We start from the raw sequence: 16904 nt of genomic DNA on the forward strand, positions 1-16904 counted from the left end.
TAGTTATAATTGAAATAACTTTGCTGATCGGCAGGCCACTACCTGCGCAGATCCGGACGCCTATGTGTAGGAGTATATAGGGGTGAAACTGAGATTACACTCAAGATAGAAAAGTTATGAGCTCTTAATGAGGTCATGTTGTTGCCTCATGTGCAATACTCTTCCATGTTCTTAAGCTAGCTGCCAGCTAGCTTAGGTAAGCTAGCTGGCAGTCTGATTGGCAGGCTGGCTAGCAACTGGCAGGGCAGCTGGTAGCCGGTTTGGTGCACATACTGGCAGTCTGGCTCGGTGGCAGAGAGGATGGCAGGCTAGTTGGTGTACTGACTGGCGGTCTAGCATGCAGACTTTTAGCCAGGGTTGCTGGCTAACTGGCTTGCTGGCAGCTCTTCTGGCAGGTAGTCGGGTTCGAGGTTGGCTGGCCAATTTTCTTAGGCTTGCTGGCAAGACCATTGGCTGACTGGTTCGGTGGCAGGCTGGCTGGCAGGGTGGTTGCCTGGCTGGCTGTGAGGCTGGCAGGCAGGCAGGTTGGCAGGCTGGCTGCCTTGCGCACCCTCTGGCAGGCCAGCTGACAGAGTGGCTTGCTACCTTGCTGTCAGGCTGCGTGGCTGGCTCCCTGGTTGAAAGGCTTACTGGTAGGATGGCTGGCTGTCCGGTCGCCAGTCTGTCTGGAAGGTCGGCTTGCCGGACAACTGGCTGGCTGGCAGGCTGGCTGCCAGAATGATTGGCTAGCTTCCTGGCAGGTTGGCTGGTAGGCTGGATTGGTTCATAGCTAAAGCCATCTGTCAGGCCAGCAGACTGGTAGGCTTGTTGTAAACAGGCAGGCTTGCAGGCAAGGTGGCAGGCAGGGTGGCTAGCTGGCCTGCTTGCTCGATGGTTGCCCGGCTGCGAGGCTAACTGGCTGGCAGTCTGGCTGGTGGGCTGGTTTCCTGGTGGGCTGTCTGGCTGGCAGGTTCACTGGTTTGCTTGATGGTTGACTTGGAGGCTAGCTGACTGACTGGCAGGCTTACAGGGTGGCCGGGAGGCTGGCTAGCAGGCTAGCTGGCTGGCTGCCAGAGAGGCTGGCAGGTTGGCAGGCTTGCAGGTTGGCAGGCTTGTGGGCTGACAGTCCAGACGGAAATGTGGCAATTTGTATGGTAGGGTGGAAGGTTGATTGGCTGCCTGGAAATCAGGTTGGCTGTTAGCTTGCTAAGAGAAATGAAATGAGATTGGTTTGGTTTATGGTGTTTAACGTCCCAAAGCGACTAAGGCAATGAGACGCCGGAGTGGAGGGCTCCGGAGATTTCAACCACCTGGGGTTCTTTAACGTGCACTGACATCGCACAGTACACGTTAAAGAACCCCAGGTGGTTGAAATCTCCGGAGCCCTCCACTACGGCGCTTCTCATAGCCTTAGTCGCTTTGGTACGTTACGTTTGGTTACCAGCTAACCAGCCTAAGAGACAGCTGGCAGTATGGGAGGTTTGCAGACCAGCAGGCCGGCTGGATGGATGGTTGGCATGCTGGCTGGCAGGGTGTCTGGCTGGATGGTAGGCTGGTTGGCTGGCTGGCAGGCTAGTGAGCTGACTGACTGCTAGGCTAGCTTGTAGTCGGGCTGGCTGGCTGACACAGTGGTTGGCAGGTGTGCTTGCAGTTGTCTAGCATGATGGTTGGCTGACTGGCCTGCTGGCGTGGTGGCAGGCTGCTGGCAAGGTGGTTGGCTTGCAGGAGGCCAGGCTGGCAGGCAGGCAGCCTGGGAGGCTCGCTGGCAGGCTTGTTGGTATATAAAATATATAAGAATATGCTTCCTAGCAGGCATATTTGAAGCCAGGCTGACAGGCTAACTGCTTTGCAGGCTGCCTTGCCAGCAGGCTGGCTGGCAGTCTGGCTAGCAAGGTGGCTGGCTGGCTGAATGGCTGGCTGAGTGGCTCCGTGGGAGGCTGGCCTGCAGGATGGATAGCTGCCTGGCAGACTGGCTGGCAGGCTGTTTGGCAGACTGGCTGGCTGGTCAGCAGGCTGGCTGACAGGGTGGCTGGAGGTGTGGCTGCCAGGCTGGTAACCTGGATGGCTGTATGGCTAGCAGTCTTGTTGGCAGGCTGGCTGGCTGATGTATTGTCTGGTAGGCTGGCTGGCAGGATGGCGGGCTGGCTGGCATGGTGGTGGGCTTGCAGGCAGCCTGTCTGGTAGTTTAGCTGGCAGTCTGGCTGCCAGGCTGGCTGGCAAGTGGCTGAATTGCTGGTAACATTAATAATAATAGTTGGTTTATTTTCAAAAAAATATAACCAAGATTCAGGTCTGCCTAATCCAAAGAAAGCTTGAGGATCCGTGCCTGGCAGTTGTCGACGAAAAAACATGCATCTAAAAATTAGAGAAAAAAAGCACAGAGGGAGAAACAGACAGCTCAGTGGCTATTGGTCAAGAACAGTTAATAGAATTTTTTGGATTGTTGTAACAAAGACATCGTCAGGCAAGCTGTTCAGTACCAAAGGTACATAGTATGGTTGTACACGTTCTCTGTACCAGGTCCGCGCATCGGGAAATGAAAACGTTCTCAAGGGCAGAATTCTCGTGCTGGAGTATACAATGACAAATTTCTTTAGTCCAAATATATTTTAGATCAACTCTTAAGCATGGTAGGGCGGCTGATGTTGAGACTGACAGTCTGGCTGGCTGGTATACAGGCTGGCAGGCTAGTTGGCTTACTCACTGGCAGTATAGCATGCAGAATTGTAGCCAGGCTCGCAGGCAAACAGGCTGCCTGGCAGCTCTGCTGGCGGGCTGGCAGGTAGTCCGGTTGCAGGGTGGCTGGCTGGCAGGCTGGCACAGTGTCTTAGGCTGGCTGGAAGGACCACTGGCTGACTGGCTCTGTGGCAGGCTGGCAGGATGGTTTGCTGGCTGGGTGGCAGGCTGGATGTCAGGCAGGTTGGCAGGCTACCTGCCTGGCACACTGGTCTCCAGGTTGACTGACAGAGTGGCTTGCTAGCTTGCTGTCAGGCTGGTATAGTGGCTGCCTTGTTGACAGGCTGACTGGCAGGCTGGCTGGTAGGGTGGCTGGGAGGCTGGCAAGCTGGATGGGTGGCTGGAAGGCTGTCTGGCAGGATGGTTGGCAGGGATGGTTGACTGGATGGATGGGCGCAATTCCGTGAGAAGACTCTTCTGCTGATTAGACAGCATAACACCTCTATATCTAAGCTAAGGTATACGTAAGTTGGAATTCGTTCCCCGACGCTAGTACTACATTTCTCCCTGCTGGAGACACGTGACACCAGTCTGTCGGTAAGGCTGCACGCCGCTGTCGGCAGAAGCGTCACAGCGCGTCTACACGAACGCGGGCATGAGATGTGAATCACGTGCGCGGCAAGAGGGAGAGAGAGAAAGGGACTTGTAAAAGTGGTGCTGTTCGTCGAAGAAGTAGGGTTTCTTTTGGCTCTATTTATCGACTCCTTGGCTTACGAAACTGCATCCGGTGTCGGACGCGCGCGCATTTAGCGAGGACAGACCCGCTAAAGAACGGGCGTTCTGTGCCAAAGAAGTGTAATTTTCTTACTTTTCTATTTTTTATATTCCGGGCTTACAGATATTAGAATTGGAATTTTTGTTTTCGCATGTGCTCCAAAAAGTGAACATTAATAATATACATTTCGGGACGAGCGCATGCTGCTTCAAGTCCTGGAATACGAGATGCGAACACAGTGTTCAAAATTGAAGAAGCGTAGCTTGTTGGCCCAGTTGGAGCATGGTATGTGGAAAACCAGCGGAGAGGACGCGTCCTTTCCACTTGTTTTCCACTTAGTGTTCAAAATGCCAGAGCGGGGAGCGGAACACATGCATGTGTGGCATGCGGTCCCTTGTTTCAAATGGTGTTTTTCGCTTCTTCTAATGAGAATTCTCTGTTTTCTCATGAGCGCTAGCATAAACTTTAGAGCTCGAAGACGAAATTTTAGATGTAGCGAGCCCACAGTAGCTACAAAAACGAAATCCAAGTTGGGGTCAGCGCAAAGATCAGCACGGGACACATGGAGCCTTTTTACACGCCACTGGGTTGGTTCGTGCTCCTCGTTGGAAGCCTCTTCATAGCCTTGTAGCTTTGAATATGTATCCTTTCATCCGGAAAATAAAATTTACGAGGCAAACCCGTCAAGCATTTGTAAAATTGGAATTACGGTATCTGTCCACCAAGTCGAGAGACGAACGGATACTAGCACTGATGTAGTTAGGCTGGTTCTAATACATTGTGGTGCTTTTTTTACCGGAACAGTTGAAAACAAGGCACAAAGCATCTTGAAATGGTGTTTTTTTTTTTGCAGAAACTGTGCAACATGGGACTGTGACTGCACATCACCGGTTTCAGCGTACATTCGGTATGCTACATCATTCAGAAGATGTCAGGATTTATGTGCTGCTGTAAAATGATAATTTCTTAAATAACAGTACTCCCTAAACGTGCATAACTCCAGCAAGATTGGAAATAGAGTTGTAAGAGATTGGCATATAGTGTCTCCAAATTTATTTGTTTGCAAAAAGTTTTGGTGTAGTAGAGTGGGATTCAAAATAATTTTTTTTTCGGCAAGGGACTCGGTAGCGTAGAGAGCTTGGCGACTTCGGACATATTTACACCAATATCTCTCAGCTATTCAGACGCCATATTCCAAACCCGGCTAATATTGAAAGTAATTTTTCTTTTTTGTACGTGGAAGTAGCCCTATGCACGAATATCCAAGCCTCTTTTCTGCACCTGGCTATCTCTCAAAACGGTGAAGCTAAGCATTGTTGTAATTAGTTTGATGCGTGTTTAAGCCCAATATTGTGGCACAACCACACAAGCAGTGCTCAATGTCGTCGTGAACTCTCATCTAACCTGACGATATCTATTTGGAACATTGAGCTACGAATAACACAGGAAGCTTTCCCAGTTAAAACGAGAGAGAGGCCCCACCACAAAAAAACAGGCTTATGCTAAAGGAGAAAGAGAAAGCAAGATGGAAGGCAAAGACAAAGGCAGTTGACTGCCATCGAAGACAAACGCAGTTTGAAAGCAGTGCCTCAGGAGGATAATGTATCCGCTACGTTTGTTTTGCCCTCATTGCGCTGAAACAAAAGAACAAACAAAACTTGAAGAATGGCGGGAAGCAGCGCATACATGAAATTTACTGGCAGTAAGGACGGGGTTGTCGCGCCATCGCGTGGCAAGCACGGGATATAGCTTTAATTTTAACTTGCGCTGGGTCCGCAAGGGGGCATTCTTTACCTATACCGCTAGGAAAATTTATCCCGCGTAAAGAATCTTGATTGGTTGCAAAATGTCTATTTCGTCAGAAAAAAACAAATGCTTATGATCCGCTCTAGATGGCTATCAGCACACAGCTGACAGCGACCTGAGTAGCCCATTCAATGGCCCGGGTCTGAACGCTCAGGTCTGATCTGACCAACACGGCCTCCCATTGCTATTGCTTTTATTACAGATTCCGGGCGCGGCTCCTTTTTACAGTTCCACAGTGTGTGATCGTTATGGGCTATCTCGCCACTGTGTACTTTCCGGGTCGTAATCAACGGGATAGAATTTTGATAATTAGTAAAGAGTCATGAACGATCTTCTTGATATTCAAAGTACCGGTATCCCTTCCACTCTCGCACTTTGCTCCTCGATTATATTCGCTCGATGGCGCTGCACACGGCACGCTTCGCAGGCCATCGCGCGCTCGCCGGCACGATATGTTCGCCCGTACACGTAAGCGCACCTAAGGTTGCGCTTTTTTCACGCTCTATTATTATACAAAACCACTATAAAATGAAGGACAGACGGTTGAAGGAGGGAGGAGAGATTGTGCTACAAAACTGGCCACCCTGTTTACGCAATCCCTTGTGACCTCGAGAGTACCAGAAGCTGGGAAGAACGCTAACATTATCTTAATTCAAAAGAAAGGAGAGGTCAAGGACTTGAAGAATTACAGACCGATCAGCTTATTGTCCGTTGCCTACAAGGTATTTACTAAGGTAATCGCTAATAGAGTCAGGGCAACCTTGGACTTCAGTCAACGAAATGATCAGGCAGACTTTCGTAAAGGATACTCGAAAATAGATAACATTCACACTATCAACCAGGTGATAGAGAAATGCGCAGAATATACCAACCCCTATATATAACCTTCATTGATTACGAGAAAGCATTTGACTCAGTGGAAACCTCAGCTGTCATGCAGGCATTGCGGAATCATCTTGTGGAAGAGTGTTATCTGAAAATATTGGAAGATATTGATAACGATTGCACAGCTACTGTAGTTCTCCATAAAGTCAGCAATAAAATTCCAATACGGACAGATATCAGGCAGGGAGACATGATTTCGCCAATGCTCTTCACTGCCTGCTTACAGGAGGTATTCCGGGGACTGGAATGGGAACAGTTGGGGATAAGAGTTAATGGAGAATACCTAAGTAATTTGCGATTCGCTGATACTGGCAGGATGACATTGCCATTGGATGACATTGGATGACATTGGATGACATCGCTGATGACATTGCCTTGCTAAGCCACTCAGGACAAGAACTGCAAAGCATGATCAATGGGGTAAAAATTAACGTGCAGAAAACGAAAGTAATGTTCAACAGCCTAGCAAGGGAACAGCAGTTCGAAATTGGTAGCTAGGTTCTGGAAGTAGTAAGCGAATGTCTACTTAGGGCAGGTAGTGTCCACAGGTCCGGATCAGGAGAGGGAAATAACTAAGAATAAGAATGGGGGGAGCGCCTATGGCAGGTTCTCTCAGACCATGAATGGTAGTTTACCACTATTCCTGAAGAGAAAAGTATACAACAGCTGTGTTTTACCGGTACTCACCTATGGGGCAGAAACGTGGAGGCTAATAAAGAGGGTTCAGCTTAAGTTAAGAACAACGCAGCGAGCTATGGAAAGGAAAATGATAGGTGTAACGTTAAGAGATCGGAAGAATGCAGATTTCACCTCCATTCATTTGGGACAATGCCGCTATTTATGATGCTGTTCTCTTGCAGTCCAGCTATGCAAACATTGCGATAATTTACTAAAAGATGTACTTCCACGAGTGAAGTTGAGGAAGCACGATAGTGGCTGCGAAAACGCTCGGACGTTTCCGATGAACATAAAAGACTGAAAAATTTAACTTTCGCTTTATTGCTTTAGGCTTTATTGCTTGGCGAATACAAATATCACGGCTAATTGAAAGAGAAGAGAATTATTTTGTAGCCTTTTGAATAATTTTCTTGACTACTGAAGAATTGAGCCTAACCAAGGGTTTGGCTTTAAACTTCAGGATAATTGCTGGTGCCAACAAATGGTTAGATAAGTGGTGGAAAATGATATTTCCTCGATGAGTCATTCATGAAAATTTCAGTATTTTTCACCCTCTTTGCTCAGATTGATTGTTAGGTTCCTTACCAGGTTTTACTCGTTTTCTTGACATGGAGTTTGTGACGACATGCTGACAGAGTGCTCTCTTGTTTATCGGCCTTTCTGCAATGTAGAAGTTTCATCAATGCGGTCAAGATTTTAATCTGGTCTTGTGTGAATGACAATGATGGTTATGCGCCTAGGTTCATTCCTTATATAAGGTTTGCTTTTTGGTCACGAAAAAACAGTTGGAAGTCTGCGCCTTTGTTGTCGTTTTTGTTCCTCGCTCTCCTGTCGTGTTCCATTCGAGCAATACTAACCTTTTTTATGCAATGAACCAACTGGCCCGCAAGAACATTCTACTGAATCCTCTGACCTACTCCCTCAAATGCACTTAAGGAGTGCTTCAAATGCTCGCGCTGAATCCATATTCAGTACTCTAAAACACGATCATAAAAGGTGTAGTCATTCTGTAACGGAGTCAGCTTCACGGAAACTACTCATACTTTTTTATAAAGTAAAGAATGGAGCAATCTGGTATTATTTTGAAAATGCCATTCAATGTATGATTTCATAACTATTTCTCCTGTGACGGGTCACAACACGAACTAAAACGCACCTTTGTTGTAACTCGCTACTCGGCGTTAGACCTGGCAATCGCGGTAGAAGTGCGTGCAGTCGCGAGGGTCGAACGAACGCTTTAATTGCTCTAAACATTAACATCCCCTATCATTCCTATACAGACGACGGTATAACGCCATTACAGCTACCACACTAGAGCGCTGGGGCACATGGAAGAGAGCCCGCCGTATGCACTATGAAAATACATGCATTTTATTCTACACCATGGCAGAAGCACGAGTGTTTGCTAGCAAAAAACTTAACGCCTAAGATGAAAACGTCTCTCGCGAAAACCCACACTGGGATCCATAAATTGAAGGTGTTATAATAGGTGTACTACACACAGTAACAGTAACGACTGTTACACGCACAGCCATGCCATTAAGTGGAAAGAATATCGTGGAAAAACGACGCATAAGTATCACCGAAATAACCAAAATTATCAGCTTACTAAAGGGATACAGTGGCGGCAACTCACAAAGGACAGGGTTAATTGGAGAGACATGGGAGAGGCCTTTGCCCTGCAGTGGGTGTAGTCAGGCTGATGATGATGATGATGATGACTAAAGGGAGCGAACGAAGTTTGGGACAATCAAGGCAGCTCCAGCGTCAAGGCTGTGCATCATTACATACACTGCTTGTAGACAGCGGTTTAATTCCCGCCCCATTATGCAGTATTTTTGCAACAACGATGCAGCAAAGATTTGGATAACCGGTTGGAGGAATAGTCAAAGACTATGATTGAGTTTGATTAAGTGGATTGGTAGCCACAGCCACAAAAGGTAGGGGAGCTGCAACCATCGTTGAAGGGATTGTGCCACAAAGAGGAGCAGTGGAGGCTTGCAGCAAAGTGGGAATCTGAGATGCGATGACCTTCAGAATGCACGCAGATAAGATTCCCGACTATACGATTTATGACACTCGCCTTTCCCCCCGCCGCAATCGCTTAAAACAAGGAGGAGTCCACAACAGTTGCATGCCTCGCTGCCTCACTTGCATACTCAGATGGCCTATCTTTTATAACTGGAAAAGCACCGCGTCTTGAGCACCTGCGCATGTCAATTAACTTCTTGTCAGTTAACACTGGAACTTCAGGCCCCGTTGGGCAGTCGGAATGGCTTTCTGTGTGCCCCCCCCCCCCTTCCCCATAAACAACACTGCTCGTTTTGAGAACACCCAGCAGGGTCGTGGCTCTCTCCAGACGCACAGCTACGAAAACCCGATTTACAGGCCTTGGCACGGATCTGAACCACCTGCTCTGGGAATGTCCTCTCTACAAACCATCTCGTCTTTGAGCCCTGGCCACCGTTAAGCGGGGATCATGGCCTTCTTCTCTCTGGACCTAGGCCTGCCCTGATACCTCGTCTCGAGATTGTGCCATCGAGCCCTGGCGGGCACTCCTCATGCTCATCCAGGACTCGGAGGCGCCGCTGGTCGGCGGTCGGTTCCGCAGTGCTCACGAGAGGCACGCAGCCTCCACTTAGCTGCCTCCAGGAAGTTTTAATAAAACGGAGGCAGCCTTAGACCTTCTTTAAATACCCCCTCCCTTTCCACCATAGCGCCTTCGGCTCATTCTAATGTGGAATAAACGTGGTTTCAATCAATCTATGGCCAAACCTCCAGTAATTGCGGCACTACAGGGACCTACACGCGAACTGATCAACACGGAAATTCAAAGGTCACTTCGTAGCTTCAGACGGACAATAGAGAAGTCAGCCCCGCAAATGTACCTATAACGATCTCTGTTGGTATCATTGTCCCGCCCACCGTACGACTGCATCGGTGAATGGCGATCACGCCGAAGTTAATCTAGGGTTTCACATACGCTTAGCCGTGGGTCCACACCATGGACTAACCCTTTGTAACACGCCATAGAAGGATGAATGAACGCGCTTACCGGGTGATTGGCAAAGGAAGAACACTTGAGAAGGTCGGCCACGCATGCCTGGCATGACGATCTGTAACGATTCCGCCACGGCCGAACTGCCAGACATCAGTGATCCTCATGTAATGAAGGGTGGTGGATTTAAGAGCTGCATATACAGCCTCGGCGTTATAAAGCTTGATGGAGCCCTCATCCGCGGGGATGAAAGCAACCGGAATGCTGCTTACTCAACCAGGGAAAAACAGGGAAATGGCAACTCATCTCAGAAGAGTCATGCCTAACAGGGGGAATTCCCATTACCTGGAGAGCTTGTGGACATCAGCCTACGTTCCCTGTAAAGCAGGAAAAGAGGGCAAGAAACCAAGCAGAAATTCGAGAAATAGCGCAGAACCGCCTGGTACTTACCAGCAACCCAAAAGAGAGCAAACAGCAGCCCGGGACCAGCAGCCCGATCTTCTTCTTCACCTTCTTTAGTTAGTTGGTTGGCCTCAAGTAAAATGGCACATACCCACTACGGGGGAGTGGCCAAAACACAGGCGGTGAAGTGTTGGAAAGATTAGTAGTTTTAGAGGAAAAGGAGTAGTAATAGGGTATAGGCTGACAGATTGGACGACGCAACGACAGGGGTCCTGTTAGCTGGGAAATCGAAGATGGGACGACGGCTTAATGTGCAAATTCGAATGCAACACATGGAATGGTTCAAGTTTGTATTGACTGAAAGAGAGACAGAAAAAAACAACATAAAAATGAAAATAAATCATAAATGAACTGTTTGATAATCAGAAAAATGAAAAGAAATTGAAAAAATAAATAAATATAATTAATATTAGCATGAGAGTGGCTGTGTTTCTAGAAGAAATTTTTGAACTGCACAGCGCGCACTCCTTTTGCTTCGTCCGAGCGAAGTAGCGCCAAAGGAAAGAACAACCTCAGTGGATACAGGCAGACCCAGCTGGTGAAACAGAATTTCTAATAGGCGTCTTCTCAAAAACAGAATCGGTGGCAGAACAGCGGGTAGTGATCCACTGTCTGAGGCTCGGCACAAAATGGGCGCAGTGGAGAAACGGCCAGACCAGATCTGTGAAGGTAGGAATTTAGCAGAGGAACTCGGCATCGCAAACGCGTGAGAGACCTCCAGTCTGCGCGAGCTCCAGTCTTTGCTACTCCAAGGGTGCAGCAGGTGCTGATATTCGGGAGATGAAGTAAGCGCCGAGGCTGAAAATTCCTGAAATATTGTGTAACTGCGAAACCTCGCCGCAGCTGTATATGCGCAGGTTGGCAGGACAGCAATTATTGGGCCACAGAGAGAGGCCCATGCTAATGAATCAGCAACCTCATTTAACTGAATGCCCACGTGACCAGGTAAAAGTAAATAGCACAGTAGAATGATTGAAATTAGAAAATATATATTGATTGTTCACATTTTTAAACAAATTAGATATACCAGAAATAAAATGAAATACGCTTTTTGGACATGCGATCTTCTTCATCTTCTTCTTCTCCTCAGTAAACAATGCACATGTATATATCAGCAGCGCGAACACAACACAGGAAGAAGAAGGAGAAGAAGGTAGAGAGCGCTGAACTTCCAACTTTTATTGGAGCAAAACTGAACCCGCACTTATATACACATACCAGGTAAAATCCCACCAGGGGTGGTTAATCAAGGCGCGTGACCGAATTGGGACCAACACAATGTCCAGGGCATCAAAAAGATAACTAGAATCGCACTATACAATGACTTCCATGAAATGAAGCACATGACATGCGGAAAAACAAGACAATGTAAAAACAGGGTTGAGTGTGCGCAAATGGAAAAATGTAAAAACAGAGTTGAGGGCGCGAATTTTGCTTAAAAAAAACATGGGAAGGCAAGAACACGGTAAAAAGGTAAAAACAGGGTTGAGTGTGCGCAAATGGAAAAATGGAAAAACGGAGTTTAGGGTGCGAATTTTGCTAAAAAACATGAGAAGGCAAGAACACGGTAAAAAGGAAAGCGATACGAAGGGTGAGCGCCAACAATTAACACGGCTGGAACGAAAATGCAGTGTGCCCCTAAAAACCAGGTAAAATCAAGTAAAACCAGAAAGAAATGTGATTTCTTTTTCAGATATTGAGATGGAAGGGGTGCTTACGCAACCTTCCTTGAGCCCTGACAAGTAGGTAGCTTCAATGGTTTCGCGTGTTAGATGGTTTTTATGTTTCTTTAAGACGGTTGCTTTCTTAAAATGAGGAATGCATTTCTTTTGGCTGCCACGTACGCGGCAATGGGCGGGCAGGTTCCTCAATGGCCCCCCAGTTAGATCGCTCCTATGTTCCATTACCCTTTCGTTTAAGCATCTTCCCGTTTGGCCTATGTAAGTCTTACCGCAAACTAAAGGTATAGAGTATACAACACCCTCCGCACAAGGCACAAAAGGATTTGCTCAAATAAAAGTTGGAAGCTCAGCGCTCTTTATCTTCTTCTCCTTCTTATTCCTGTGTTGTGTTCGCGCTGCTGATACATATGGATCGCAACCAACTAGCCCGGCAGATGGTGTTGTTGTTGTTGTTGTCCTCTAGAAAATGGCGCATACCCACTGCGGGGGATTGGCCAAGACACAGGCGGCAACTGATAGGTGTACAAAATGTTAAACAAGAAAATAATGGTGGGTAAAAATAAAATAATCATGATAATAGCAATTAGGAAATAAATGAAAGGATCTCAGATGTGTAATTGAAATAGGCTAAACAAATGCTGTGAGATCGGTGACTGAAATAGAGAACGGGGCTAAATATTCCACGTTTCAGAAAGCTTTCATTCCAGAGAAATATTGATCATGAGAAAGAGCACAGCTTAAGACGGCAGCCGTTTAGTGTCTGTAAGGAAGTTTTGCATAGCGGAGAGCACATTCCAGTTGCTGTGCCCAAGGGAGGAAGCCCCAAGAGACAGAGCAACCCCAGCTGACAGACTTAGACCAAGCTGTCGTAACGGAAGCTCCAGCAGGCGGCACCGTAAAGAGGAGAAACGGCGGCAGGTCAACAAGAAATGATCTATCGTTTCGGGTTCTCCGCAGAACGGGCACAATGGGGAGACCGCCAGACCAGATCTATAAATGTAGAAGTTTAAAAGAGGCACGCGACAACGTAGACGCGTGAAGGAGACCTCAAGCTTGCGTGATCGCCATCCTTTACTGCACCACGGGTAAAGGAGATGCCGGAATTCGGGAGAGGAGGTCAGAGCTGATGCTGCGAATTCTTTCAAGAGCAGATACCTGCGAAACCTGGCCACGGTAATATATGCGCTGGGTGGAAGCACAGATACGACTGGGCCTTGAAGAGATGCCTTCGCCAGGGTATCAGCAACCTCATTCAAATGGATTCCTCTGTGCCCAGGCACCGAGACCAACCGTAATGAACACACGTGGGGTGGAACCAAGCATTTGAGTAACCGAAGTGTCTGAGATGTTGTAGGCGCGGTGAGAGAGGAACACAACGATAATGAATCTGTCATAATTATGACAGAAGACAAGGAGCTGTTTAATTTGCGCAACGCTAAGACTACTGCTAGAAATTCGGCCAAATAAATAGGGGTGTAATCGGGAAGGCGGAGTGAGAATGACCAGTCAAGGGAGATGGAGAAAATGCCAACACCGGCCTTTTCTTCACACTGTGAGGCGTCTGTTGCTATGAGCACATGAGATTTAAAACACAGCAGGTAATCCTGCAATAAAGCGCTGAGCAAATGAAAAGGCATTAACTTTGCATGTTTTGGAAAGATGTCATCGAAGACAATCTGAATAGATGAGTTGGCGCATACCGGACGGATGTCCGAAATGCGGACGTTTAAGGGGTCCAGGAGGGATTGCACCAAACATATCTGAGGGGTACGGAAACGAGACCAGGTTTCGTTGAAAAATAGCCTAGGCTGACGAAGGAAGATCAAATTGGAGGCATGGAGCGAAGAATCGCACATTCTTACGAACGTTTTCACCGTTAAGAGCCGAAATCTAGAAGTCAATGATGGAGTACGCGCTTCCAGGTACAAAACGGAATTCGCCACAAATTTTGGAAGGCCCAAACAAAGGCGCAACGCCTCCCGCTCCAAGAGAATCAAGGGGCGAAGTTTATACGCTGGTGCACCAGAGAATAAAACACAGCCGAACTCTAAGACTGGACGGACGTATATTCTATAAATCATAAGAAGTGAGTGCCTTCTCATGCCAGAACGAACACTGCTCAGCCTGCGCAGCATACCGACTGCTCGGACTCCTTTCACAGTGATCTGCTCGATATGGGCCCCCCAGGAAAGAGAAGGATCATAAATTACTCCGAGGTATTTGACACTTTTCACTTGAGGAATTACATGGTTCCGGTAAACAATAGAGATATTAACTGGACGAGAGAGCGGAAAAACCAATAAAGCACATTTATTGACATTAAGGGACAGATTAATGTCTCCTAACCATTGGTCTAGGACATTCAGGTAGGACTGTAAGGACTGGTACGAAGAGGAAATGTCGTTCTCTGAAGCAAAAAAGGCGATGTCATCAGCATACACATAAGTGGACACCTGAGGACTGCAGGGAATACTGCTGAGTAAGATGTTAAAAAGTACAGGGGAGAGGACCGCCCCTTGGGGCACTCCTCTCGCTTGTCGAAATTTGCTTGATGAAACACCGTTCTGAAAGCAGTAAAATTCCCTGTCAGCAAGGAATTCAGCAACCCAAGCCACAAAGTATCTCGGAAGTCCTACTGCCTGCAGTCTTTGCAAGAGCGTCCTGTGCTCAACGCTGTGATAGGCTTTAGATACATCTAAAGTAACAAGCGCTGCGTATTGGTTTCGGCGCCGAGCTAACTGTATGCGGCTCTCTAGATCGGTATGGGCACACCATATAGAGCATCCTGGTCTGAAACCAATCTGGCAAGGGTTCAACAACCCAGTCTCTGAAATAACAGACATTATTCTACCATGCAACACCCTCTCAATTAACTTAACGAGATTCGAAGTTAAAGAAATTGGCCTTATATTGTCTAACACATAACCATCTCCCTGCTTTTTAAGCAACGGGATAATCTTTGCTAAACGCCACTCATTTGGAATCCATGGCCCCTTAAGAGAGTAATTTATAAGCGCCAGTAAGTCGGTGGGAGATTCCTCGAACAAAATTTTAATCATAGAAGAAGTCACACCATCAGGGCCAGGGGCCGCGGGTGGAAGGCGGGATACAGTGTTCGAGAGCTCAGTGAGGGTGACCTCCTCGAAATCGTCCAAAGTGGCAAGAAACCTCTGAGGAGAAGGAAGAAGAGCCGTAAACCGGCGCTCAAGACCTCTGCCTATCTCTTCCAGGGACTGTGCAAGTTCAGCCGGTGACTGAACTAGGGAGACAGCGTTCATGGTGGACGAGATTAGTTTCCTGGATTTTAGGTAATTGAATAAAGCGCGCCTATTACCAGATTTTGAAAGGAATTCGTAGCGTTCAGTATCGTGCAACTCCTTTGCACGAGATACGGTGCGCTTAAACGTAGCTGCAACGAACTTATAATCGATCCAGTTTTTGGGACACTGATTATGGAGAAGTTTCTTCCAAGCAGCCTTTCGGCGCCTATAATCGCGAGCGCACTCTGCGTTCCACCAAAGGCACGGTGATGTTCCCTTATGTGCCTGAACCAAGAACGCCGATTTTTTACGAGCTCCATCCAAAATTGAACAAATGCGGATGGCATTATCTGCACTGTGGTGTTAAACAATGCACATTTTCTTCTTCTTCACCATATGAAAATGGCACATACCCACGCGGGGGGATTGGCCAAGGTACGGTGGTGAATGCCAAGGAGGTATGAGTGCGGGAAAAAAGCTAAGTAAAATAGTAGAATATTTGAAATCATAAAATATGTATGAATTATTAGAAATGTTCAATAATAAGCAAATTAGATACTTCAATTAGATACAATGCACATACCCGCGCGGAGGGAGTGGCCAATGTGCGGTGGTGAAGGAAATATTCGTGCGAGAAAACAAATACTAAGTAGAATAGTAGAATGACTGAAAATGAAAATTATATTACTTGTTGAAATTTTTAAATTAATTAAACATATTATAAAAGCAGGAATAAAATGAAATACACTTTTTGGACATGCATTGGTATTATTATATAGAGTTAACGGGGTAAGCAAGCAGTTGAAATAATGTAATAATGAAGGTAGCCGCAAATAGCGCTTAACGAGAATGCGGTCGCGCTCACACCACACGACAGAAGAACTGGTAGAGGCAAAGGGTGTCCTAAGCTCAAAAGAGGGACCTCCAAATACCGTTTTCTCTGAAATGCGAACCGCCGGCAAGAGAGGAGAAATCCTCAGCTCTTTTTTTCTTTTTTATGCCCTAGCCCTAGTCTCAGGTATTGTTCTTCCTCTTTGTGCTTCTACTCTAGGGCATAGCAATATCAATGTTGGTTGGTTGGTTTATGGGGTTTAACGTCCCAAAGCGACTAAGGCTATGAGAGACGCCGTAGTGGAGGGCTCCGGAAATTTCGACCACCTGGGGTTCTTTAACGTGCACTGACATCGCACAGTACACGGGCCTCTAGAATTTCTCCTCGAAAGAAATTCGGCCGCCGCGGCCGGGATCGAACCCGCGTCTTTCGGGCCATCAGCCGAGCACCATAGCCACTGAGCCACCGCGGCGGCTAATATCAATGTTCTATCCGCAATTTAAATAATCTTTTTAGAAAAGAAACAGATCCCATCACGAAATATTTCTGAATTCAACATCTGTCTGCCCGTTAACAAAATTCATCTGCAATCACACTTTCTCAACTGTGCTCATAGGGACTTCTCCCACTTATGAGTCACCCATCTGATAGCAGCTAACTTGGTCGCAAGCTTTATGCTGCAGTGAGCATTTTAACGCAACAGCGTAAAGGGCCCAGTGTCGCAGAAAAGCCGGTGTCGTCGTTGGCGGCGTTGGCCGTGAGAGAAAAATCCCTTAAACAATAATAAATAAAAGTATTTCGCGTCGTAGCTTGGATTAGTGTACAAGGTTTTAACTGATCTAGTGTATATACTACAAGGACGTCCTGTCGT

The 16904-nt window shown here is 47.1% G+C and overlaps 1 long non-coding RNA gene across 2 annotated transcripts in view; it reads right to left on the reverse strand.

Annotated features, from left to right (window-relative positions):
* LOC149336126 (uncharacterized) overlaps positions 1 to 16904 on the reverse strand; it is a 91663-nt gene that overhangs the window by 61896 nt on the left and 12863 nt on the right. The window contains exons 2-3 of one of the 2 annotated variants that reach the window (XR_016284152.1): positions 7385 to 7459; positions 2704 to 3096 (exon numbers count right to left, since the gene is read on the reverse strand). The exons of the other annotated variant lie outside the window; for it this stretch is intronic. This is a non-coding gene — a long non-coding RNA (uncharacterized LOC149336126). Of the gene's footprint in view, positions 1 to 2703; positions 3097 to 7384; positions 7460 to 16904 lie in introns of those variants that run through there. 2 annotated transcript variants of the gene reach the window in all.

The sequence above is a fragment of the Amblyomma mixtum genome, chromosome 7, assembly GCF_055824585.1.
Source record: "Amblyomma mixtum isolate Tamu chromosome 7, ASM5582458v1, whole genome shotgun sequence".
Lineage (NCBI taxonomy): Eukaryota > Metazoa > Arthropoda > Arachnida > Ixodida > Ixodidae > Amblyomma > Amblyomma mixtum.